The 25,838-nt window shown below is 37.0% G+C and overlaps 1 pseudogene; it reads right to left on the bottom strand.

Moving 5' to 3' along the window:
* Positions 1 to 1,157: 1,157 nt before the first annotated feature.
* LOC148566161 (protein TIC 62, chloroplastic-like) lies at positions 1,158 to 23,865 on the bottom strand (annotated as a pseudogene).
* Between the last annotated feature and the right edge of the window lie 1,973 nt (positions 23,866 to 25,838).

The raw sequence follows: 25,838 nt of genomic DNA, 5'->3' as shown, positions 1-25,838 counted from the left end.
ATAACGCCACATGTCAAGCCATTCCTTGGTCCGCTCTCTCCAGTCATGATGCTGGGCACCGCTCAAACGCCTGTAATGAGCACTGCCGGTCTGAAATGCCGGGTCTGGTGGAAGTTGCTGCAACCCAAACTATCGTCGAACTCGATCTGTTGGGTGCCATTCTATACATTCGAATGACACTAACGGCGACTTTGTGGAGCACATAAACAAATTTGGGTCGAGATCCTGTGGAACAACAACGCCGACATACGGCCGCCATGTAAACTGCACAGCAGTTACCACGAGACCTATTAGTAACATTATTATTCTAAATAAGCACGGTAACATAAATAATTAAAACTTACATCATTGACTCCCATGTCATTGAGTCCTCGCCTAAACTGCGCTGTAGACCTCCGTGTATATCTTGTATGCCGGCGCCAATGACTCCACCTAAACACGAGTAGGATGAACTCAACAACAACAACAACAACAACAACAACAACAACAACAACAACAACAATAATAATAATAATAATAATAGTAAAATACAATACCGTCGCGCAAGTGGAACACCAACATCGAGGAGCTCATTTCGCGGTATAGGGGCCATGAACGGCATACGCTCCCACGCCCAAACAAAAAGCAGAATGAGTGGTCCATCCATTTCTTTACAGTTGTACCGTGATACACGATACAACGATCTGTACAGATGTGCCAGACTAGCTGCCCCCAACTGTATTCCGAAATCCGGTGAAAATCTCGAAGTAGAGGCAAAACTTCGAGTTCAAAGACGTAGTAGACTTATCTGGAAACACCACTGTACCAAGCACGCAGAAAATGTGAGCCCTAACATACCGCTCAATAGACTCCTGCGTGTCACACGGTTCAATGTCTCTGCACCGCCGAACCCATGCAAGATTTACCTTGCCCAACACGTGATTGTCCGGACCCGGCTGCCGACCAAAACAAGCGATGCAGTTATCCACTAAAAACTGGTAACTGCTATCCGATCTATCCGTGACAGGTTCTCCGTTAATCTGGAGGCCAAGTATATGTATCACGTCCTCCAGCGTCACCGTCACCTCGCCCACTGGAAGGTGGAACGTGTGGGTTTCTGGCTGCCATCGTTCTACCAAGGCACTCAAGAGTGCAGAATGACTTCTCATTTCGCCTATTCACGAAACGTGTTGAAACCCAGTTAATGCTAATGCCGCCGCAGCTCTCTCATTAAAGGTATCTGGCGGATCAAGCTTTCTAGACAACAAATTTCTGGTCGCCTGCAAAATAAAAAATAATATTTATTCAAATTAACAACAACCAATGCAATAATAATAATAATAATAATAATAATAATAATAATAATAATAATAATAATAATAATAATGATGGTACAGCTACTAGCCTACTACTACTACGAATGATGATGATGATGATGATGATGATACGGCTAATAATAATAATAATAATAATAATAATAATAATAATAATAATAATAATAATAATAATAATAATACGGTTATTACTAATGATAATAATAACAATAATCATATTAACTACTACTATTATTATTATTACTACTACTAATACAAATAATAATAGTAATAACAATAATAATAATAATATTGCAACTATCAGTAATAATAACAATACCGATAATAATAATAAAAATAACAATAAAACAGTCTAAATAAAATCAAATAAAATAAAAATAAATATATTTATTTATCATGAATTTAAAAAAAATACTTACTAATTGAGGATGATCCAAATACTCAATAATATGTTCTTCATGTAACGTAAAATTGCGAACTATTTTTTTTTTTATGAACTAACTAAATTCCTAAATCTTCTACTCTTCTTCTACTTCCTCCCCTTTCTCCAACTACACAGCGCACCAGCCTCCCCTCTTTTCCGCACAATGGAACCCACCTCACCTTTTTTTTTTGCCCCCTCTTTGTTGCTTCAGCGCACCAGCCTCCCCTCTTTCCCACACAATGGAACCCACCTCAACCTTTTTTTTTGCCCCTCTTTATTGCCTCTCCTCCTACGGTTTTTTTTATAAGTGCACGCTCAACATCTCCACTCGAAACGTGTCATGCATGCAACATAGCTTGCTGACAATCGCATCCTACGATTAATTTCTGCCCGCTGACAAACACAACCTACGTTTGTTGAGTTCCAAGCGGTCAACACACAGTAGGTGTCTGTCTCCATGCAGGGAGCTACGACAGGTTGCGAAACTTGACTGTCCGACACTGACAAACGCAACCTGCGTTTTTTGGTTCCTGGCAGTGGCAGATCCACATCTCAGGATTACACGCCATGCACCCATTAAGCTGCATATCACCATTTTTCTATCCATTAAAAAAATAATTTCTGTAATTAAGCACACAAATTATCAATTCGAAAATAAATAATTTTTTCATGTAATATGGTTTTTATTTAATCCCGACACTTCAAAATCCATTCTATTATGCTTTCTCAAATAATTAGAGAAAATTTCACCCCAACAATATAAAAAAGAAAAAGGGAAGAAAAGAGAATAATTTAGAAGTACAAGTTGTGCCATACTCTTTTGTGTATGTTTATTTCTATTTTTATTCACCCTACACCTTTCTGTTTAATTAAAACCAATAAATAGCTTGCTCGTTTTCAATTTCGACCCCAAAGATTATAATTTCTTTAACAGAAAGGTTTCACTTTCTAATTTGTTCTATACTTTTAAAATTGGTGTTTATGTTTAAGAATAATAGAATATAATCCTTAAGATATTTTTTCTCCTTATATTTTTTAAATTTAAAAAATGGATGCTTTTCTTCTAAGTTTTAACATTAATAAGAGGTCCTCTTAAAATTTCTTGTAGGATGCTTTTAGAGCCAATTTATGCTCTTCAATCTTTTTTTCCCTGGTGACTTATCCTCTTCAAAATTACAATAACTTAATTAAGGAGTCTAATCTCTATAATATTATGTCTATAATAGTTATCTTATATTTCTTTTAAAAAAAAAATTATCATGCATTATGCTTGTAGTTTCTTCTTTTTAAAAGTGGTTTTTACTGTTTTGTTAAATAACGTATCATCATAAATTAAGAAAATTCATTTTATTAGTAGAAAGTCAATCAAGAGCTCAATTGCTTCTAATTAAAATATTACAATAGTATCACCTTCTAATTCTTTTTATTATATTTCTTTACTGAATTTGTTATTTTCTTATTGGCTCCGCTATATTAAAATTAAGGACATAGCACCTCTCCTAATTATAGTTATTAGAATCAAACCAACAATAGTTAATTTGACCATAATACTTTATTAATAGATCATTGATTTAATTATTGGATAACTGATCAAACTGATTTATTGGTCATAATTAAATATTTATATGAATTTTATTTTTTCTTATAATAAGTAACTTTTTATTTTATTTTTTATTAAACTAAATATTATTTTTATATTTCAATAATTTATTAATTAATTTATACATATTATAATTTTTTAAGTATTTATTAAAAAATAATATTAATGGATACAAATAACTATGAATAAACGAAATAGGTCATGATTAATAAAAATATTTTTGTTTAATTTTTTAATTTATAAATATACAAAAAAATATTGAATGAAAGGTTTCAATTTAAAATAATATATATAAAGCAAACTAAGTCTGGTTATATAATATATTTAAGGGTTAAGTATAAGGTCAAAAATTTTATTCTTCCTCGATCTTTTTTTACATTCGAATTCGTCCTTAAGATTTAAATTAGTTTTAAAATCGTTCTTTTTTTAATTTTTGGACAAAAATATCCTTATATAGAATCGCACTTTTTCTCACTTTTTTTTACAGATCCACCATTTTTATACCCTCAAATTTCAGAAATCTCGAATCAAAATAATTTCAGACAAAAACTAGATATATATGCAATTAACAGGAAGAAGAACAAGAAAAACCGGTGACAACAAGAACAACAACTAACTGAAGAAGAAGAATCAGCAACAAGTAACAACAAGAAGAGGATGACTCAGACCACCGCCGCGCGTACTGTTGGAGGCGACGCGCGATGAGAAGAGGATGACTCAGACCACCGCCCCCAATGTATCTTTCTGCCCATGTCACCGCCGCCAACATATCTTTCTGCACACATTGCTGCCACCAGTTTCTCTGCTTGCTGCGTTGCTACCACCCGCTTGTCTACTTGCCTGTCTGCTCTTCTTTCTAGCCACATCTCTACTCACTTTTTCGTCCTGTCTTTGTCCACCTTCTTCCTCGTGGTTGCTACCTCTTTCGTCCCTGGTTAAGGCTTACTGTTAGGAAATTAACAGTGAATGGGGAAGATGACGAAATTACCGACGGATTTTGTTCTTCTGTAAAAGTCCGTCGGAAATTATTTACCGACGGATTTTTACCAGTTACCGACAGATTTTTCCTCTGTAAATTCTCCATCCATTTTCCGAAGATGACGAACTTTTTGACGGATTTTTCGTCTGTAATTACAGACGGATTTTCTGTCTGTAATTACAGACAGATTTTCAGACGAATTTTTCATCTGTAATTTGAACTTTGGAAAATCATCTCACACTCTGATTACAGACAGAAAATTCGTCTGTAAATCTGTCAGTAAGGTAAAATATAATTTTTTTTTAGATTTTTCCAATTACAAAATAAACTTATTTTCATACAAAATAAATATAAATTTAATACAAATTTTTATCTAATTTGTATTCGAATATTTATAATATTTCAAAAAATAAATAAATTCATCGTATTATCAAACTAAAAGAAAAGTATTATAAACAAGCAAGTTAATATAATTCAAAACATAAACAAAGTGTATTGATCATCAACTATAATTCCTAGTATATTGTTCAACCATACTAAAACTATCAGCTATAGTCTTCAGTGTCATCTTCATCCTCATCATCATCATAGTCCTCATCTGAAGAGATTGAGGATGGCGGCAGTGGCAGTGATAGTGGAACTGCACTAGAACTACTTGACTTCACTTGGACTCCTAATATAACATAAAATCATAGTTTAAACATCAATAGAATATCTTGCACAAATTCTAAAGGATTGCAATCCAAAGCAAAATTTGTCGCAACAGTCACAAACCATCAGAAACGAAACCTGATCAGGTGCATAGAGAGAAGTGAAGAAAATATACCTTTTTCTTTACATGTGTGCCAAATTTTAAAAGGGCATCTGGCACAATTTGTCCATCTTATCACGCGCACGGTCTTCCAAGACCTATGAATGCAACAAGATTTTTTCACTAGTCAACAAAGGCATTTAAAACAAACACGTGAAAAGATTTTAGTCTAATACCAACCATAAATTCTTCAATATCTTAAATAGTCATTTTTAAAGTTAGGCTAGTACCAACCATATCCATCCAAGTTACTCGAATATCTTACAAAGGTGGAAAAAGGCTGATCTATGGATTTTGTCATCATTACTTACTGGATATTATGAGCAAGACCTTTAAACACACAAATATCCAAGTTAGGCTTACACAGTATAAGGCGAAAGTGACTTTTTCGCAACCAGTTTTGGTTGTACAGTTTCCTTCTCAGTGGCTGTGGCAATGGCAGGTTCTGAGGGAGCCGGATCACTGACGGCTGCAGCATCCGATTTCTGCATATCTCTGCAGCATCCAAGAAATGTAAGGTCTTTGAGATGATATCTTTGCAAGAAGCTCTTTCGTGGGATTCAGCGGCGCAGTTGTCTCTGCTACACCTCCACTATTTTACAATATGCAAGATCAGGGTTATTGGCCATGACTGCCATAAGTTCTGCCACCTACCATGAAACAGAACTTGTTATTTTTGCTCTGTCATTCATAGGACTAGTTTTACAAAATTGGAAATCAGCACAAAATTTTACATGTTAAGCACCTGAAGGTTTGATACTTGACCCCCAAATAAAGTGTCTTCTGTTGATAGTGTTAGGTTATGAGTTTCCTTGTAAGAATTCGTCGGCCGCTCCATACCTCCAGGTCTCACTATCTGAAGAACAATGTTAATAGTTTTAGACAGTTAGGATCTTGCTTTCTGGCATAACTACCATCATAATCTTGAAAGTGAAAAATCACATGCAGTACTGTTTTTAATATGAAGTTGATAGTTAAAAAAAGACTTCAAGATCGAAAATTCAGCAATCAGTTGAACTTCTTGTTAAAATATGATAATATCAGAAAGAATTTCATTAATGCTCACTTGAGAATAGTTGCAGGTAAACCAAATTTGTTTGTTCCCAATGAAGTAACCAGTATGAAGTAATTTACTTTGGCAACAGTTGCTGCATCATAGAAAAAACAAAACCATTTTGAGTTTTCATCATATTAAGACATTAGTCTTAACTAAATAACAAGGAACAAATTGTTATGACAGTTTTGTGTTTCAAGATTAGGACTTAACAAGATCTTAACATAAGAGTGAAGAATCTTGTCTTACCAGCATCAATAAGGCTTTTGGTGGCGCGATAATCGATTCAACAAGGGCCAGTGATGTCAAAAACTTCCTTCTCACTAGCACCAATGGAACATATAACTGTTGATGCATTCCCCAGTACTGGTCCAATTTGATCTGGTTTCTCCAAATCGCATTCCGTAATTTCAAGCTTCTCTACAGCTGGGCTAAAAACCAAAAACATTCTCTTGTCATTCAATACATCAGCATTTTCTTTATTGCCAAACCTACACAAATCATGAAATCCATAAACTTTCTTGTCTTACTTTGACTCCCTCCACTTGTTCCATCATCAAGCTTTATTTGCTCAACACTCTGCATATGTTCTATATCTTAATGCACATCCTTTTCATATCAAGCACTAATGGATACCAAATCTTGTTCATAAGATAGAACCTGTACCTTGATTAGTAGACCAGCTCTCTCAGCACTCCTCACTCTAGCTCTTACTTTAAATCCAAGTTTTATAAGCTCTCTGAAATAAAACTATCACTAGTCAGCATTTTAAAGAAAATAAGTTTCTTCTTAAAGAACAAGTGAATTAAAGAGTACTAACAAATGTACCTAACAGTTCTTGAACCAACTCTACCAGTAGTACCAGCAACAAATACTAAGTTATCATCCTTGGAATCTGTTTTCTCAGGAATTCCCTCAATTTTTGTTGAACCTTATATAGAGTATAAACATTAACATTCATATTGGTGATCATCAACACAAACCAAACATGTATAGCAAAATTATATATCTAACAGTTCTATCTGAATCACCTTAAGCTTGAGCTCTAATGCAGTGGAACTTGTGAGGCTTAGTGATTACTCACAATTAAATTTAACCTAAAAAAAGAGAAAGAACTTGGTGGTGCTTCTTTAATCTTTGCTGTGTCTTGCACTAGAACAGGAGTCTCCTTAATAACTGGTGGTGTTTCTTCAATGGCTTTCTGTGCTGTCTCACGCTCTTTAACTGCTCTGGCATTTTCTTCATCTACCTGTATTTGCATTTGCTTCATCTACTTGTATTCAAAATCGAACCAACCAAAAAATGGCACTATGTCAAATAAAGTTCACTCGTAGATATACAAATAAAATACAATACAAAAGAAACTTACAGAGATAACCAACCCTTGGGTTGCTAGCCTCTACTTCATTAGCAACACAAAGAATGGGAGCTATCTCAACTAGTAGGGAAGGCACCACTTCACTATCTAAGATTGGGTCTGCCCCCAAATTTCCAGCAGTCTATACTATTCATATAGTCAGTAACTCAGTATAAATGGTAAGTTCACCTTCATAATTAAGCAATGAATATATATATATATATATATATATATAATTTCCCCAGAACCCCGATGCTATGATCACCAAACACAGCTAGAAGAAGAAAAAGATTTGCATATTAAAAGATGACAAGAAGAGACGATGACAAACCTCTGACGAAGAGAAAAAAAGCAGAGACGAGAACGGCGGAGAGAGCTCGTAAGACAAGAGCAAATTGAAAGACTTGATCCATTGCAAGGAAAATCAAAATACCATCAACCAGGACAAAATCAATTGAAAAGTCCAATAAATAAATACATAATGATATGAACTATGTACCTTTCCATTGTGATGATCCACCAGCAATCCAATAAATAAATAGTATACTATGCACATTCTCTTCATGTCTCAGCTTTCTCTTCAACTTATCAACTTGTCAAGTTTGAAAACATTAATTTACTCTATGTACTAAAAATTTATTTCACTAATAAATTATCACATACATCTTGTATCAAAGCCATTTCCCTTTCTCGATTCGGTCGACGCCCATTTTTCTGTGCAGGCATTGCTTTGCTCCCTCTACTTTCCATCTTGTCCTGCTTTGCACATTCAGAGATAGAATCTTCGAAAAGCAGCAAAAAGAGAGAACTAGCTAGAGTCTCTGATATGTTTCTTATGACAAGTAAAAGAACCAAGCTTCCACTTTTCAGATTCGGATAATATTCAAAAGAGGAAGAGAAATTCTATCTGCCTACTACAGTTAAATTAGTTTAACCATTGAAATCAAAACTCTTTTAGTGTATAGTGTATAACTAATTCTATCTTGCAAATTGCCTAAACAATAGAACAATTAACACACTACGACAAACAAACAACCAAGGTAAAAAGCAAAAATGAAAAATGATCAAAGCTTATTCAAAATGCAAATACCTTATCAAGGTAAAGCTATTCAAGAAACTTGTTCAGTGGTGCACGAATTGTGAATCACACTTTTCACAACGCGTACAACTAACCAGCAAGTGCACTGGGTCGTCCAAGTAATACCTCACGTGAGTAAGGGTCGAATCCCACAGAGATTGTTGGTTTGAAGCAATCTATGGTTATCTTGTAAATCTTAGTCAGGAAGTCAATTATGTTTATCAGTTGAATTGCGAATAACCAAGAGAGCATAAATTAAAGGTTACTTGTTGTGCAGTAATGGAGAATATGTTGGAGTTTTGGAGATGCTTTGTCTTCTGAATCTCTGCTTTCCTCTGTCTTCTGATTCATGCACGCACGTCCTCCTATGGCAAGCTGTGTGTTGGTGGATCACCGTTGTCAATGGCTACCATCCATCCTTCCAGTGAAAATTACGCTCACGCACTCTGTCACAGCACGGCTAATCACCGGTTGGTTCTCGATCCGGTTGGAATAGGATTTACTATCCTTTTGCATCTGTCACTAACGCCCAGCCTTCAGGAGTTTGAAGCTCGTCACAGTCATTCAATCATTGAATCCTACTCGGAATACCACAGACAAGGTTTAGACTTTCCGGATTCTCATGAATGCCGCCATCAGTTCTAGCTTATACCACAGAGATTCTGATTAAGGAATCTAAGAGATACTCATTCAATCGGATATAGAACGGAGGTGGTTGTTAGGCACACATTCATGGTTTGAGGAAGGTGATGAATGTCACGAATCATCACCTTCATCACAGTTAAGCGCGAATGAACATCTTAGATAGGAACAAGCGTGTTTGAATGGAAAACAGAAATACTTGCATTAATTCATTGAGACACAACAGAGCTCCTCACCCCCAACAATGGGGTTTAGAGACTCATGCCGTCAGAGAATACAAAGTTTAGATCTGAAATGTCATAAGATTCAAAATAAGTCTCTAAAAGTTGTTTAAATACTAAAATAGTAGCCTAGGGTTACAAAATATGAGTAGACTATGATGGATGATGCAGAGATCCACTTCTGGGGCCCACTTGGTGTGTGCTGGGCTGAGACTTAAGCAATTCACGTGCAGAGGCCATTTGTGGAGTTGAACGCCAGTTTTTATGCCAGTTTGGGCGTTCAACTCCAGCTTTTGATCCTTTTCTGGCGCTGGACGCCAGAATTGGGCAGAGAACTGGCGTTGAACGCCAGTTTACGTCATCTATCCTTGTGCAAAGTATGAACTATTATATATTGCTGGAAAGCCCTGGATGTCTACTTTCCAACGCAATTGGAAGCACGCCATTTCGAGTTCTGTAGCTCCAGAAAATCCACTTTGAGTGTAGGGAGGTCAGAATCCAACAGCATCAGCAGTCCTTTTTCAGCCTGAATCAGATTTTTGCTCAGCTCCTTCAATTTCAGCCAGAAAAATACCTGAAATTACAGAAAAACACACAACTCATAGTAAAGTCCAGAAATATAAATTTTTCCTAAAAACTAATAAAAATAGACTAAAAACTAGCTAAAACATACTCAAAACTATATGAAATTATCCCCAAAAAGCGTATAAAATATCCGCTCATCACAACACCAAACTTAAACTGTTGCTTGTCCTCAAGCAACTAGACAAATAAAATAGAAGACTAATAGGTTGAGAAGCAATAATATCTCAGAGTTTTTGATTGAAGCTCAGATCCTAATTAGATGAGCGGGACTAGTAGCTTTTTGCTTCTGAATAGTTTTGGCATCTCACTTTATCCATTGAAGCTCAGAGTGATTGGCATCTATAGGAACTCAGAATTCAGATAATGTTATTGATTCTCTTAGTTCAGTGTGATGATTCTTGAACACAGCTTCTTTATGAGTCTTGGCCGTGGCCCTAAGCACTTTGTTTTCCAGTATTACCACCGGATACATAAATGCCACAGACACATAATTGGGTGAACCTTTTCAGATTGTGACTCAGCTTTGCTAAAGTCCCCAATTAGAGGTGTCCAGAGTTCTTAAGCACACTCTTCTTTTGCTTTGGACCTTGACTTTAACCGCTCAGTCTCAAGTTTTCACTTGACACCTTCACGCCACAAGCACATGGTTAGGGACAGCTTGGTTTAGCCGCTTAGACCAGGATTTTATTCCTTTAGGCCCTCCTATCCACTGATGCTCAAAGCCTTGGGATCCCTTTTATTTGCCCTTGCCTTTTGGTTTTAAGGGTTACTGGCTTTTTCTACTTGCTTTTTTTTTTTTTTTTTGCAAGCTTTGTTCTTTGCTACTTTTTCTTGCTTCAAGAATCATTTTTTTGATTTTTCAGATTATCAATAACATGTTTCATGTTCATCATTCTTTCAAGAGCCAACATATTTAACAGTCTTAAACAACAAATTCAAAAGACATATGCACTGTTCAAGCATTCATTCAGAAGACAGAAAGCATTGCCACCACATTTAACCAATTAGAATTTCTTTTATTAAACTCGAAATTTTATTGCTTCTTATTCAAAAGATCTACTATTTTATTCATGTTTAATGATGATGAGAAAAATAAACTATAGCTTAATTGGAGACAAAATCAAATAGATACTGATTACTATTATATGACTTCTAAGGTAAACTTTTATAAGGACACTGTCACAGAGTTAAGGCAGAAATTGGAAATTAACAACCTTTATTCTGGGGGCACGGGGGTTCCTCTGATCCTTGGGATGCTTGGTATTACAAGAGAAGACTTTTGGCGCTTCAGTTCCCTTAAGTCACGCCCCTGCTCCTCTTGTTCTTTAAACATATAGGTCAGCATTTGACTGTGTTCCTTCTGTTGTTTTATTATTTGCTCCATAGCCTCCTGTATCTTGGTGACAGACGTCTCAAGATATTCCCAATATTCCGCTTGAGGGATCTCTGGGAGGAATTCCTGTGCTCTCTTCTTGATGGGATCCTCCTGTGCTTGTTGTCTCTCCATTGATGCTTTGGTGATTGACTTTTCAATTAGGATATATTCAGTTATTCCCATTCTTACTCCAGCGTCCTTGCAGAGCAGAGAAATCACGCTTGGATAAGCCAATCTGGCCTCTTTTGAATTTTTATTAGCAATCTTGTAGAGTTCAGTGGAAATCAGCTGATGAACCTCCACTTCCTTCCCCGTCATGATGCAATGAATCATCACTGCTCTTTTAACTGTGATTTCAGAACGGTTGCTAGTGGGCAACAGAGAACGCCCAATGAAGTCCAGCCATCCTCTGGCAACTGGTTTGAGATCCTCTCTCTTGAGTTGATTTGGGACGCCCTTTGGGTTGGTGGTCCACCTGGCTCCAGGGATACATATGTCCTCTAGAATCTTATCCAGGCCAATGTCTGCTCTCATCATCCTCCTGTTGAAGGAGTCTGGATCATCCTTTAGCTGAGGTAGCTTTAATATCTCTCTGATCTTGTCAGGGGTGGTATGAACAATCTTTCCCCTGACCATGGTCCGAAATTCGTAGCAGGCAGTTCCAGATAGTCTTTGCTTGTCAGTCTGCCACATATTAGCATAGAACTCCTGGACCATGTTCCTTCCTACTTTCGTTTCAGGATTAGCTAGGACTTCTCAGTTCCTGATTCGAATTTGCTCCTGGATCTCTGGATATTCGTCTTCTTTCAGATCGAATCTAACTTCCGGGATCACTGATCTCAGACCCATTACTTTAAGATAATGGTCTGAATATTCTTTAGATAAGAACCTCCCTTGATTCCAAAGTGGTTTTGGAACGCTCTCTTTCTTGCCTCTTGGAGTGGATTGTTTTCCTTTGGGAGCCATGATCTTAGTGATCTCGGATAAACATACCAAACTTAGAGGTTTGCTTGTCCTCAAGCAAAAGAAAAGAAAGGAGAGGGATAGAAGGAGATCAAGGTGCACTTGTTGATGGAGGAGGGGGGAGGCCGAACCCAAATTTAAAGGGGTGGGGGGTGGATTTTCGAAAAATTGGAAGAGATAAGATAAAAAGATTGAGTTGAAAAAGATAAGATAGAAGATATAGTTTGATTTTGAAAAGATAGGATAGATTTTTTAAAAAGATAAATCTGGATTTTGAAAAAGATAATATGAAAAAGATATTGAAAAGATTTTAGAGTGAAAAAGATAGATTTGTTTTTGGAAAAGATTTGAAAAGAGTTGGATTGAATTTGCAAAGAGGGTGTGTGCTTATGAATTAAGATACATTTGATATTTTGAAAGTAGGATTTTTTGAAATCAGGGTTCTTGACATGTTTATGTAAATAAAATCATGTATTGAATCATAAAATTTTAAATTAGAATGGAAAAACGTGTGGAAAAATGAATTTGGCTCCTCCCTGCCTTCCTGGCGTTTGAACGCCCAAACACTGCTTGTTTTGGGCGTTCAGCGCCCAAATGCTGATCTCCTGGGCGTTCAACGCCCAGTTGCTGCCATTACTGGCGTTCAACGCCCAGTGGGTGGCCATTTCTGGCGTTGAACGCCCAGATTGCTACCATTACTGGCGTTCAGCGCCCAGTGGATGCCCATTTTGGGCGCTGAACGCCCAAAATGCCCTTTTACTGGCGTTTTCTTGCCATTGAGCTCTTTTACTCTGTTTTGTGTGCCGAGGTCTTCTGTAAATGATTATTTACCTTGTTGTCAATGAACTTTATATGAACAAATAAAAATAAAAATAGAAATAGGGCAAAATGCTTAGAGGATTGTTGCCCCATGGCTGGGTTGCCTCCCAGCAAGCGCTTCTTTATTGTCTTTAGCTGGACCTTGCTGAGCTTTTAATCTAGCTTCAGCCTTGAGCATTCTTGCTCAATGTTGCCTTCAAGATAATGCTTGATTCTCTGTCCATTGACAATGAACTTCTTATCAGAATCAATATCTTGAAGCTCCACATAACCATATGGTGACACACTTGTAATCACGTATGGTCCCCTCCACCGGGATTTCAGTTTCCCGGGGAATAGCCTGAGTCTAGAGTTAAACAACAGGACCTTCTGTCCTGGTTCAAAGATTCTAGATGACAGCTTTTTGTCATGCCATTTTTTTTATTTTTCTTTATAAAGCTTGGCATTTTCGAAAGCTGTGAATCTGAATTCCTCTAGCTCATTTAGCTGGAGCAATCGCTTTTCTCCAGCTAATTTGGCATCAAAGTTTAGGAATCTGGTTGCCCAGTAGGCCTTATGTTCCAGTTCCACGGGCAGGTGACATGCCTTACCATACACCAGTTGGTATGGAGAGGTCCCTATAGGGGTCTTGAATGCTGTTCTGTAAGCCCACAGAGCATCATCCAAGCTCCGTGCCCAATCCTTTCTACGGGTATTTACTGTCCGTTCCAGGATTCTCTTTAATTCTCTATTAGAGACTTCAGCTTGCCCGTTGGTTTGTGGATGATATGGAGTGGCCACCTTGTGGCGAATTCCATATCGAACCATGGCAGAGTAAAGCTTTTTATTGCAGAAGTGAGTGCCCCCATCACTGATTAGTACTCTAGGGACACCAAACCTGCTAAAGATATGTTTCTGGAGGAACTTTAGCACTGTTTTAGTATTATTGGTGGGCGTGGCAATAGCCTCAACCCATTTTGATATGTAGTCAACTACCACTAGAATATAAGTGTTTGAGTATGATGGTGGGAAAGGTCCCATGAAGTCAATTCCCCATACGTCAAACAACTCAATTTCCAAGATTCCTTGTTGAGGCATGGCGTAACCATGAGGCAGGTTACCAGCTCTTTGGCAACTGTCACAATTACGTACAAACTCGCGGGAATCTTTATAGAGTGTGGGCCAATAGAAGCCACATTGGAGGACCTTGGTGGCTGTTCGCTCACCTCCAAAATGGCCTCCATATTGAGATCCGTGGCAATGCCACAGGATCTTCTGTGCTTCTTCTCTAGGCACACACCTACGGATAATTCCGTCTGCACATCTCTTAAAGAGATAGGGTTCATCCCACAAGTAGTACTTTGCATCAGTAATTAATTTCTTCTTTTGTATCCTGTTGTACTCCTTGGGTATGAATCTTGCAGCTTTATAGTTTGCAATATCGGCAAACCATGGTGCTTCCTGAATGGCGAATAAATGCTCATCAGGAAACGTCTCAGAGATCTCAAGAGAAGAGAGGGGCGTCCCTTCCAATGGCTCTATCCGGGACAGATGATCAGCCACTTGGTTCTCTGTCCCTTTTCTGTCTCTTATTTCTATATCAAACTCTTGCAGAAGCAATACCCATCTGATGAGCCTGGGTTTTGAATCCTGCTTTGTGAGTAGATATTTAAGAGCAGCATGATCAGTATACACAATCACTTTTGATTCTACTAAGTATGATCTGAACTTGTCAATGGCGTAAACCACTGCAAGTAATTCTTTTTCTGTGGTAGTGTAATTTTTCTGGGCGTCATTCAGAACGCGACTGGCATAGTAAATGACATGCAGAAGCTTGTCATGCCTCTATCCCAATACTGCACCAATGGCATGATCACTGGCATCACACATTAACTCAAATGGTAATGTCCAGTCTGGTGCAAAAATGACTGGTGCTGTGACCAGCTTAGCCTTCAGCATTTCAAACGCCTGCAGGCACTTTGTGTCAAACACAAATGGCGTGTCAGCAGCTAGCAGATTGCTTAGAGGTTTTGCGATTTTTGAAAAATCCTTTATAAACCTCCTATAGAATCCTGCATGCCCCAGAAAGCTTCTGATTGCCTTAACATTGGCAGGTGGTGGTAATTTTTCAATTACCTCTATTTTTTCTTGATCCACCTCTATTCCCTTGTTTGAGATTTTATGCCCAAGAACAATTCCTTCAGTCACCATGAAGTGACACTTTTCCCAGGTTAAAACTAGGTTGGTTTCTTGGCATCTTTTCAGAACAAGTTTCAGGTGATCAAGACATGAGCTGAATGAGTCTCCATATACTGAGAAGTCATCCATGAAGACTTCCAGAAATTTTTCCACCATGTCAGAGAAAATAGAGAGCATGCATCTCTGGAAGGTTGCAGGCGCATTGCATAGCCCAAAGGGCATCCTTCTATAAGCAAACACTCCAGATGGACATGTGAATGCTGTTTTCTCTTGATCCTGGGGATCCACTGCAATCTGGTTATAGCCTGAATAGCCATCCAAAAAGCAGTAATAATCATGACCTGCTAGTCTCTCTAGCATCTGGTCTATGAATGGTAAATGAAAATGATCCTTTCTGGTGGCTGTATTGAGCCTTCTGTAGTCAATACACATGCGCCACCCTGTAACTGTTCTTGTAGGAACCAGTTCATTTTTTTCATTATGGATCACTGTCATGCCTCCCTTTTTTGGGACGACTTGAACAGGGCTCACCCAGGGGCTATCAGAAATGGGATAAATAATCCCAGCCTCTAGTAACTTGGTGACCTCTTTCTGCACCACTTCCTTCATGGCTGGATTTAGCCGCCTCTGTGGTTGAACCACTGATTTGGCATTGTCCTCCAATAGGATTTTGTGCATGCATCTAGCTGGGCTTATGCCCTTAAGGTCACCTATGGACCGCCCAAGAGCTGTCTTGTGTGTCCTTAGCACTTGAATAAGTGCTTCCTCTTCCTGTGAATTTAAAGCAGAGCTTATGATCACTGGAAAAGTGTCACCTTCTCCCAGAAATGCATATTTCAAGGATGGTGGTAGTGGCTTGAGCTCGGGTTTAGGAGGTTTTTCCTCTTTCAGAAGAAAGTTCAGGGGCTCTTTCATGTCCCCTGAATCCTCCAAATCAGGCTGAACATCTTTAAAGATGTCTTCCAACTCTGATTCGAGACTCTCAGCCATGTTGATCTCTTCTACCAAAGAGTCAATGAGATCAACTTTCATGCAGTCTGTTGATGTGTCTGGATGCTGCATGGCTTTGACAGCGTTCAACTTAAACTCATCATCATTGACTCTCAGGGTTATTTCCCCCTGTTGGACGTCAATGAGGGATCGTCCAGTTGCTAGGAAGGGTCTTCCTAGAATGAGAGTAGCACTCTTGTGCTCCTCCATTTCCAGCACAACAAAGTCAGTGGGAAAGGCGAATAGCCCAACTCTGACAATCATGTCTTCAATCACGCCTGATGGGTATTTAGTGGAACCATCAGCAAGTTGGAGACATATCCGGGTTGGTTTAACTTCTTCAGTTAAGCCAAGTTTCCTGATAGTGGATGCAGGTATTAGGTTGATGCTTGCCCCAAGATCGCATAAAGCCGTCTTGGTGCAATCACCTTCTAATGTGCATGGTATCAGAAAACTCCCAGGGTCTTTAAGCTTTTCAGAATGACTGCACTGCATTCTTCAGTGAGGAGAACTCTTTCTGTTTCTCTCCACTCCTTTTTATGACTCAAGATCTCTTTCATGAACTTGGCATAAGAAGGTATTTGCTCAAGTGCCTCTGCAAATGGAATCTTTATTTCAAGAGTCCTTAGATAATCTGCAAAGCGAGCAAATTGCTTATCCTGCTCCTCTTTCCGGAGTTTTTGAGGATAAGGTATCTTGGCTTTATATTCCTCAACCTTAGTGGTTAAAGAAGCCTTTTTAGAGGGGTTGTTATCAGCACTTGTGTGTGTCTGATCCCTCACTGGCAATTGAGTGCCAGAGTCAGAAGCTGGAGTGACGTTAGACGCCAGCTCACTGTTTGTTCCTGGCGCCTGAACGCCAGAAATGTGCCCATTTTGGGCGTTCAACGCTGGATTCTGCCCCATTTGGGCGTTCAACGTCAGATTCTTGCCCATTTCTGGTGTTGAACGCCAATCCTGCCTTGTTTCTGGCGCTGAACGCCAGTTTTGGGCATGGTCTGGGCGTTCAGCGCCAGCCTTCCACCCCTTTTCTGGCGTTTTAGTGCCAGAACTATTTTTCCCTGGGCTCTTACTGTCCTCAGGTGAATCTTTGGTGGGTTGCTCATTTCTTGAATTTTTGATCCCTTGAGGTGGGGTATTTAATGTTTTCCCACTTCTTAATTGAACTGCTTGGCATTCTTCTGCTATTTGCCTTGATAGCTGCTACTTTGTCTGCTTAAACTGTTCGTCCATCTGTATATTAGCTATCCTTGTCTCTTGTAGCCTGTCCTTGAATTCAGCTAGCTGCTTTGTTAGAAAATCCAATTGCTGATTGAATTCAGCAGCTTGTTTTATAGTACTGAATTCAGCAGTTACTGTTTTAACCTCTTCATTCATGGAAGAGTTGCTGCTTAGGTACAGATGCTGATTCCTGGCAACTGTATCAATGAGCTCTTGAGCCTCTTCAATTGTCTTTCTCATATGGATAGATCCACCAGCTGAGTAATCTAGAGACATCTGAGCTCCTTCTGCAAGCCCATAGTAGAAGATGTCTAACTGAACCCACTCTGAAAATATTTCAGAGGGACATTTTCGTAGCATCTCTCTGTATCTCTCCCAGGCATTATAAAGAGATTCATTATCTCCTTGTTTAAAGCCTTGGATGTCCAGCCTTAGCTGTGTCATCCTTTTTGTAGGGAAATATTGATTCAGGAATTTTTCTGTCAGTTGTTTCCATGTCCTTATGCTGGCCTTAGGTTGGTTATTCAACCATCTCTTAGCTTGATCTTTTACAGCAAATGGAAACAGTAATAGTCTGTAGACATCCTGATCTATTTCTTTATCATGTACTGTGTCAGCAATCTGTAGAAACTGTGCCAGAAACTCTGTAGGTTCTTCCTGTGGAAGACCGGAATACTGGCAACTTTGCTGCACCATGATAATGAGCTGAGGATTCAACTCAAAGCTACTAACTCCAATGGAAGGTATACAGATACTACTTCCATATGAAGCAGTAGCGGGGTTAGCATATGACCCCAAAGTCCTCCTGGACTGTCCATCTCCACTTATGTCCATGATGGATATATGGATATAACTTGGACTGATTTACCTTTTTATTTATTTTATTTTATAAGAAGTAAATACTTAAATAAAATAAAATAACTAAAAAGAATTTGAATTTTGAAATTAAATTTTTTTTTTATAATTTTCGAAAATTTGTTTTAAAAATAGAGAGAAAAGATATTTTTAAATTTAGCGAGGAGAGAGAAAAACAATAAGATAGTACAAGATTTAAAATTTTTAGATCTAATGCTCCTTGTTTTTGAAAATTTTGGAGGGAAAACACCAAGGAACACCAAACTTAAAAATTTTAAGATCAAGACACAAGGAAAACTCAAGAACACTTTGAAGACTCACAAGAACACAAGAACATGAAGGAAGAACACCAAACTTAAAATTTTTAGAAAACCAAACCAAAATTTTCGAAAACCAAAGGGAAATCAACAAGAACACACCAAACTTAAAGTTTGGCACAGGATTTAATAGAAAAATTATTTTTGAAAAAGGTTTTAAAAATATGATAGCCAATTATCATGAACATAAACACCACGTTCTAAATAACTGAGCTATAAGTTTAAAGTATTTTAACAAGGAATAAATAATAAAAGACTCTAAACCAAAAAAGAGAAATTTTTCCTAATCTAAGCAACAAAATAAACCGTCAGTTGTTCAAACACGAACAATCCCCGGCAACGGTGCCAAAAACTTGGTACACGAATTGTGAATCACACTTTTCACAACGCGTACCACTAACCAGCAAGTGCACTGGTTCGTCCAAGTAATACCTCACGTGAGTAAGGGTCGAATCCCACGGAGATTGTTGGTTTGAAGCAATCTATGGTTATCTTGTAAATCTTAGTCAGGAAGTCAATTATGTTTATCAGTTGAATTGCGAATAACCAAGAGAGCATAAATTAAAGGTTACTTGTTGTGCAGTAATGGAGAATATGTTGGAGTTTTGGAGATGCTTTGTCTTCTGAATCTCTGCTTTCCTCTGTCTTCTGATTCATGCACGCACGTCCTCCTATGGCAAGCTGTGTGTTGGTGGATCACCGTTGTCAATGGCTACCATCCATCCTTCCAGTGAAAACTACGCTCACGCACTCTGTCACAGCACGGCTAATCACCGGTTGGTTCTCGATCCGGTTGGAATAGGATTTACTATCCTTTTGCATCTGTCACTAACGCCCAGCCTTCAGGAGTTTGAAGCTCGTCACAGTCATTCAATCATTGAATCCTACTCGGAATACCACAGACAAGGTTTAGACTTTCCGGATTCTCATGAATGCCGCCATCAGTTCTAGCTTATACCACAGAGATTCTGATTAAGGAATCTAAGAGATACTCATTCAATCGGATATAGAACGGAGGTGGTTGTTAGGCACACGTTCATGGTTTGAGGAAGGTGATGAATGTCACAGATCATCACCTTCATCACAGTTAAGCGCGAATGAACATCTTAGATAGGAACAAGCGTGTTTGAATGGAAAACAGAAATACTTGCATTAATTCATTGAGACACAGCAGAGCTCCTCACCCCCAACAATGGGGTTTAGAGACTCATGCCGTCAGAGAATACAAAGTTTAGATCTGAAATGTCATAAGATTCAAAATAAGTCTCTAAAAGTTGTTTAAATACTAAAATAGTAGCCTAGGGTTACAAAATATGAGTAGACTATGATGGATGATGCAGAGATCCACTTCTGGGGCCCACTTGGTGTGTGCTGGGCTGAGACTTAAGAAATTCACGTGCAGAGGCCATTTGTGGAGTTGAACGCCAGTTTTTATGCCAGTTTGGGCGTTCAACTCCAGCTTTTGATCCTTTTCTGGCGCTGGACGCCAGAATTGGGCAGAGAACTGGCGTTGAACGCCAGTTTACATCGTCTATCCTTGTGCAAAGTATGGACTATTATATATTTCTGGAAAGCCCTGAATGTCTACTTTCCAACGCAATTGGAAGCACGCCATTTCGAGTTCTGTAACTCCAGAAAATCCACTTTGAGTGCAGGGAGGTCAGAATCCAACAGCATCAGCAGTCCTTTTTCAGCCTGAATCAGATTTTTGCTCAGCTCCTTCAATTTCAGCTAGAAAAATACCTGAAATTACAGAAAAACACACAACTCATAGTAAAGTCCAGAAATATGAATTTTTCCTAAAAAATAATAAAAATAGACTAAAAACTAGCTAAAACATACTCAAAACTATATGAAATTATCCCCAAAAAGCGTATAAAATATCCGCTCATCATTCAGCCAATCAATCTTCAGCAAAAACATGGAAACAAGAAACATTACATCAATAAAAACCTAAACCCCAAAAAATTCAACCAAAATGAAACTAGTCAATGCATTCAGGAACCTTGATTTCACAAACAAGTTTATAAGAACACAAAATAAAGAACTGTAACTGTTACAAGTTCTTATCATAGAATAGGAAATAGAATTAGAGTTAGCGATGGAATTGAATGAAAGAAAACAGCGATGAAAGAGAAAGGAGATTAGGGTTACCTGCACAGCTGAGGCAAGATCGAAGAGAGAAACGCAGCAACACACGGATCGGAGAAGAGCAAGCACTAGTGGCGAGATCGAAGAGAGAAACGCACGTTAGGGTTCGAAAGAGAGCGACGTGAATAAGGCCTATAGAAGGGGTGTGATGGAGAAGAACCAGGAAGGGGTACGACAGAACCTCGGTGCGATGGAAGTTCAGTGCAATGGAGGTTCAATCGGCGGTGCAAGGCTGATAGCGCCACCGATGGAGCATTTAGCGGGATGAGTGAAGAGGCGTGGAAGTGGGAACTGAAACGGAGAGAAGAACGTGATTTCCAAAACTTTATTTTAATATTTCTGACGGAAAATTTTAAATTACAGACGAATTTTCCGTCTGTAATAATTTAATAAAACTGCAGCATTTTGTTCATTTAATTACAGACGAAAAATCCGTCTGTAACTATTTCTCACGAAAAAAATTAATTTTTTCGACAGAATTATCGACGGATTTTTTTCGTCTGTAATTTATGCTAATTCATTTTTTTTTCGACAAAAAATCCCTCTCAAATTCCGTCTGTATTTTCGTGGGATAAAATCTGTCAGAAATATTCATCTGTAATAACTAGTTTTCTAGTAGTGAGCGCAAAATGTTATTTCGCAACCATTGCTTATAATTTGGATATCGTCCACTAGCAACAATAATACACACGAGACCACATTTTACATTAAAAGAAATTTTGATAGTTTGTTTAAAGAAAGTAGAAAAAACATATAACCCTAAAAGATGCCTTAGGAATTCAAACTTAGATTTAGATAGTTTGTTTATGTTATTTTATTACGACTAACTCTGAAAAATTGAAGGTTTAGCTAAAATAAATAGATATTATCATTCATAGAATGATAGAAGTGCTAAAATACTAAATATGTCTTTCATGGACCTACACCATCTAAGAGAACAATAAGTGTAAAGTCAAAATTTGTTTGCGGTGTGTGTGACAAAACCTTGTCTCTGCTTTCCTTTCTTCGTTATGTCTTTACGAAAAGGAGAAAAAAGTCCAAAAACCCTAAACGATGCTGCTAGGAGATCGATGCTGCCATTGGCGCTGACTTTTCAAAGCTATGTGGTAGCCTTCCCCTCTCTTTTAATTTGTTCCCTCTCTTTTCTACACTACACTTTCTTTTTCTTCTTGCCTTTAGTTTTCTGCTTTGTTGATTTCTATTTTTCCAATTTTAAATATTTATTTTTATCATATTAATAACTAATCTCCTTTTTGTGGTGTTTCTAGTCTCTTTTTTTGTGTGGTAGTTTGATTATTTTGTAGATATTTCAGATCTTGAAAATTTCGGAGAATGCATCAAGAGAGAGTGATCATCTTTAGAAGAATTTCTATTCGGCCGATGTGTTAAGAAAAGAAAATAGTTTACTATATTGTAGTTATTTTCCAATTTTTTTCAACATAAAAAATGTCTAACTTTCATCTTAAAATCTAGACTTTTCCTTGTAAATATTGTTTAGTATCTTTTATGAATAAACCCTTATTTTTCTTGTTAAAAAATATTCAAAATCAGTTCTTAAAAATATTTACCGGACATTAAATCACTAAATCATTTTTTAAATTTGTATTCTATTGCATTTTGATTTGACAAAATAGTATCCAAATTTTTTGTCAACATGCTTCCATTGCTGTTGGTTATACATAGCCTACCAATTTCTGTAGTTCTCATCACATAAGGTTTTTTTTTGGTAACTGCTCATCACATAAGTTATTCACCATATACATGTTTTCTCTTTTTTTTTTTTTTTTTTTTTTGCAATAAAATTTTTAATTCAGAATTTGAGATACATAATTTTTTTTTCTATATTTTGATATTTTAAAACACAATTTGTTATTAAACTATCATCAGCTCGGATATAAAATAATGTTTGCTTTATTTCTTTCCATGTTTAGACACCAAAAAACTTGAAATTTATAGGACGTTTAAATTCACTTTAATTACTTGATGAAATTTAACCTTTATTTTAAAAAAATTAATAGGTGAATACTGTGCGTGGTATTAATTAGCAAATAAGAAAATAAATATAAACGCTATATATTCATCCTTTGAAAAAAAAAAAAAAAAACCTTTTTAAGATATGAAAATGAATAATTTGGCTCGTCGTAAAAACTATAATAATTTGAGCAAAATCTTTTAACTTATTCATACTACATCTACGCTAATTATCAATTACATATTAGTTATTGTATGGAAATACATATTTTGTATTCATAAAAAAGTTTAATTATATCGCTGTAAAAATATTAATTATTCTATTATGACATGTTTGATTATTATACTATTAAAAAAGTTTAATTATATCCCTCACACACATCATATACGCACACATACATTTAGAAATTTTATCTATTACTTAGTTACCGTCAAATTTAAATTCAAATGCAACATATTAAAGATAGAGTATATACTATTTTGGTCTTCAAAAAATTTCGAATGGACAATTTAGTTTCTAACTAAAATTAATTACTCGATTGATCCTTGACAATTAATTCCATCAGATACTTAGATTCTTTGCTCCGTCAACTCTAATGGAAGACAAAATGGTTCCTGAGAACTCTAACAGAAGACAAAATAGTCCCTAACAACCTCTGTACAGAAATAACATTATTCTCTCCCAATTTTTATCATATCTCGCATAACCCTAACACTCTAACATTGCAACTTCAAGCTACATGTGTACTCTGCAACTTCGATGTTCACAAGAAGAAAAATTCTCAACTTGTTTTCAACCAATTCATACTTAGGAAACTAATGACTATATCTCTCAAGTACTTATCGACTTCGATGGATCCCATGAATCTAGACAGCAAGTCCAATTTGTTAAGACCCGTTGTTGTCGTCGCCATCTCCCTCCTCCCCTGACCTATTATTTCCATGGCCACATTATCTACCATTCTGATCGCTTCTTTCATCTTCTTCTCCGAATTAATGTTCAGTAATCACTTCAGTTTTCATATGAGCGGTGATGGTGACATTGCTTGCTATACTAATAGCTTGGATGCAAGGTTGAAACTGTCTACCAGCTTGGACCCAGGAAGAGAAGGAATGAAGCACTTGGGCTCCATTCTAAATGAGAATTTACATATGATGTCGAAAGAGAATCTTCTCGTAATGTCCTAGTGTCCAACAATCTATATTGCTTGGCAGATAGTGGAGAAAGACGTGCTCTTAGGGTAGTTGTAGAACTTGATCTTGAGGATGTGGTGAATGTTGTCGGGGTTGGAAGTGATGCTGTTATTGAGGATGTGGAGGTGTATGCTTTTGGTGGGCGAAGTGGGGAGGAGGTGGGTATACTAATCATAGATATTTGGAAAGTGTGTGATCCATGACATGTTGAGGTAGGTGTGACATGCGTGACAGTTACACCATGGCTTGATTTTGGAGCTGAAGAGGAGGAAGGAGAAGATGGAGAAGAAGACTGTGAAGGTGAAGAAGGAGAGTACGAATGTTAAGGTTATACGAGATATGATGAAAATTGGGGGAGAATGATATCGTTTCTAAACAAAGGGGGCCAGGAATAATTTTGTCCTCTGTTAGAGTTGTCGGAGATTATTTTATCCTCTGTTAGAGTTGGTAGCGTTTGTTTTGAGGTATTGGGACAGAGACTGAGAGACTGAGACACAGTATCATGTTTGTTGGCTCAAAGACTGGCACTAAAATTTCTGTCTCTGTCCCTAAAATTTTAGTATTTCAGTACCTCCAAAAAGTAGGGACACAGGGGACTAAAATTTTTAGAGACAGAGGCGAAAATTTTAATAACATTTTATACGTAAAATATTTTCATTTCAATTAATTAATTCCAATTTTATCCTTTGTGCAAATGAAATTAGAGTTTTATTCTTGTTTCAATTTCTATCTCTCACTTTGCACCAAACAGAATATTGAAATTTATTTCGGTCTCAGTCTCTTAGTCTCAGTCTCTCAGTCTCAGTCTTTTAGTCTCTGTCTCTCTACCAAACGCTACCTTAGGGACCATTTTGTCTTCCGTTAGAGTTGACGGAACAAAGGACCTAAGTGTCTGACAAAATTAATTATTAGGAACCAATCAAGTAATTAATTTTAGTTAGAAACTAAAGTGTCTGGTCTAAAATTCTTTGAGGACCAAAATGGGTATATACTCTAAAAGATAATATATTTAGTCCGTCACTCAACCAAAGTCTTAGTTACCCTAACATTACTCTTTGGGTGTGTATGATAGAGAATTATAAATAATTTTTAAAAATTTTAAGACGAAAATATTATATTTTTATATTTGGTTCAAAATTTAAAAAGTTATTTTCAAACAAGTTTAATTCTAGAAAATTAAAATATCATTATTTTAATTCCCACCTTCTCTCCGGATATATTTGATTTCCATAAAAATGGAATCTAAGTAATAAAGTAATACTTGAACCATCACGCTTTTTAAACAATGACTAGATCTCCAGTTTGCTTTTTTGGTCCTCGATCTTTAAATATTACAACACACCTACACATTTACCCACATGTTCCAGCAACAGCTAGGAGTTTCAGTTTGTTTGTCCATGTTCATCTCAGCCTTATAAATGTCAAAGGCCCCTCCACATGACCTCAAACCAAAAAAAAAAAGTAAGAAAAAGTCCAAGGCCTTAGCTAAGTTGTGGAGCCCAAATATTTTGTCAACTTCGGTAAATGATACATCTACTTGATCAATCATCCGATCGGTAAAATTATTAAATTAATTGTTCATATAATTAAAAATAAATTAAATAATATATATTTATATATAAATATTTAATAATTAATTTTGTTATTAATTTTTAACGTGCATATAATATTTTTGCCATTTGATTTGTTACCTTTATATTGGTCTCCATCAAAATTCAGATGTTACATTCATTTATCTTTT

Source organism: Arachis ipaensis, chromosome B5, assembly GCF_059453495.1.
Source record: "Arachis ipaensis isolate K30076 ecotype BB chromosome B5, ASM5945349v1, whole genome shotgun sequence".
NCBI lineage: Eukaryota > Viridiplantae > Streptophyta > Magnoliopsida > Fabales > Fabaceae > Arachis > Arachis ipaensis.
This window is presented reverse-complemented; position numbering and strand designations above follow the sequence as displayed.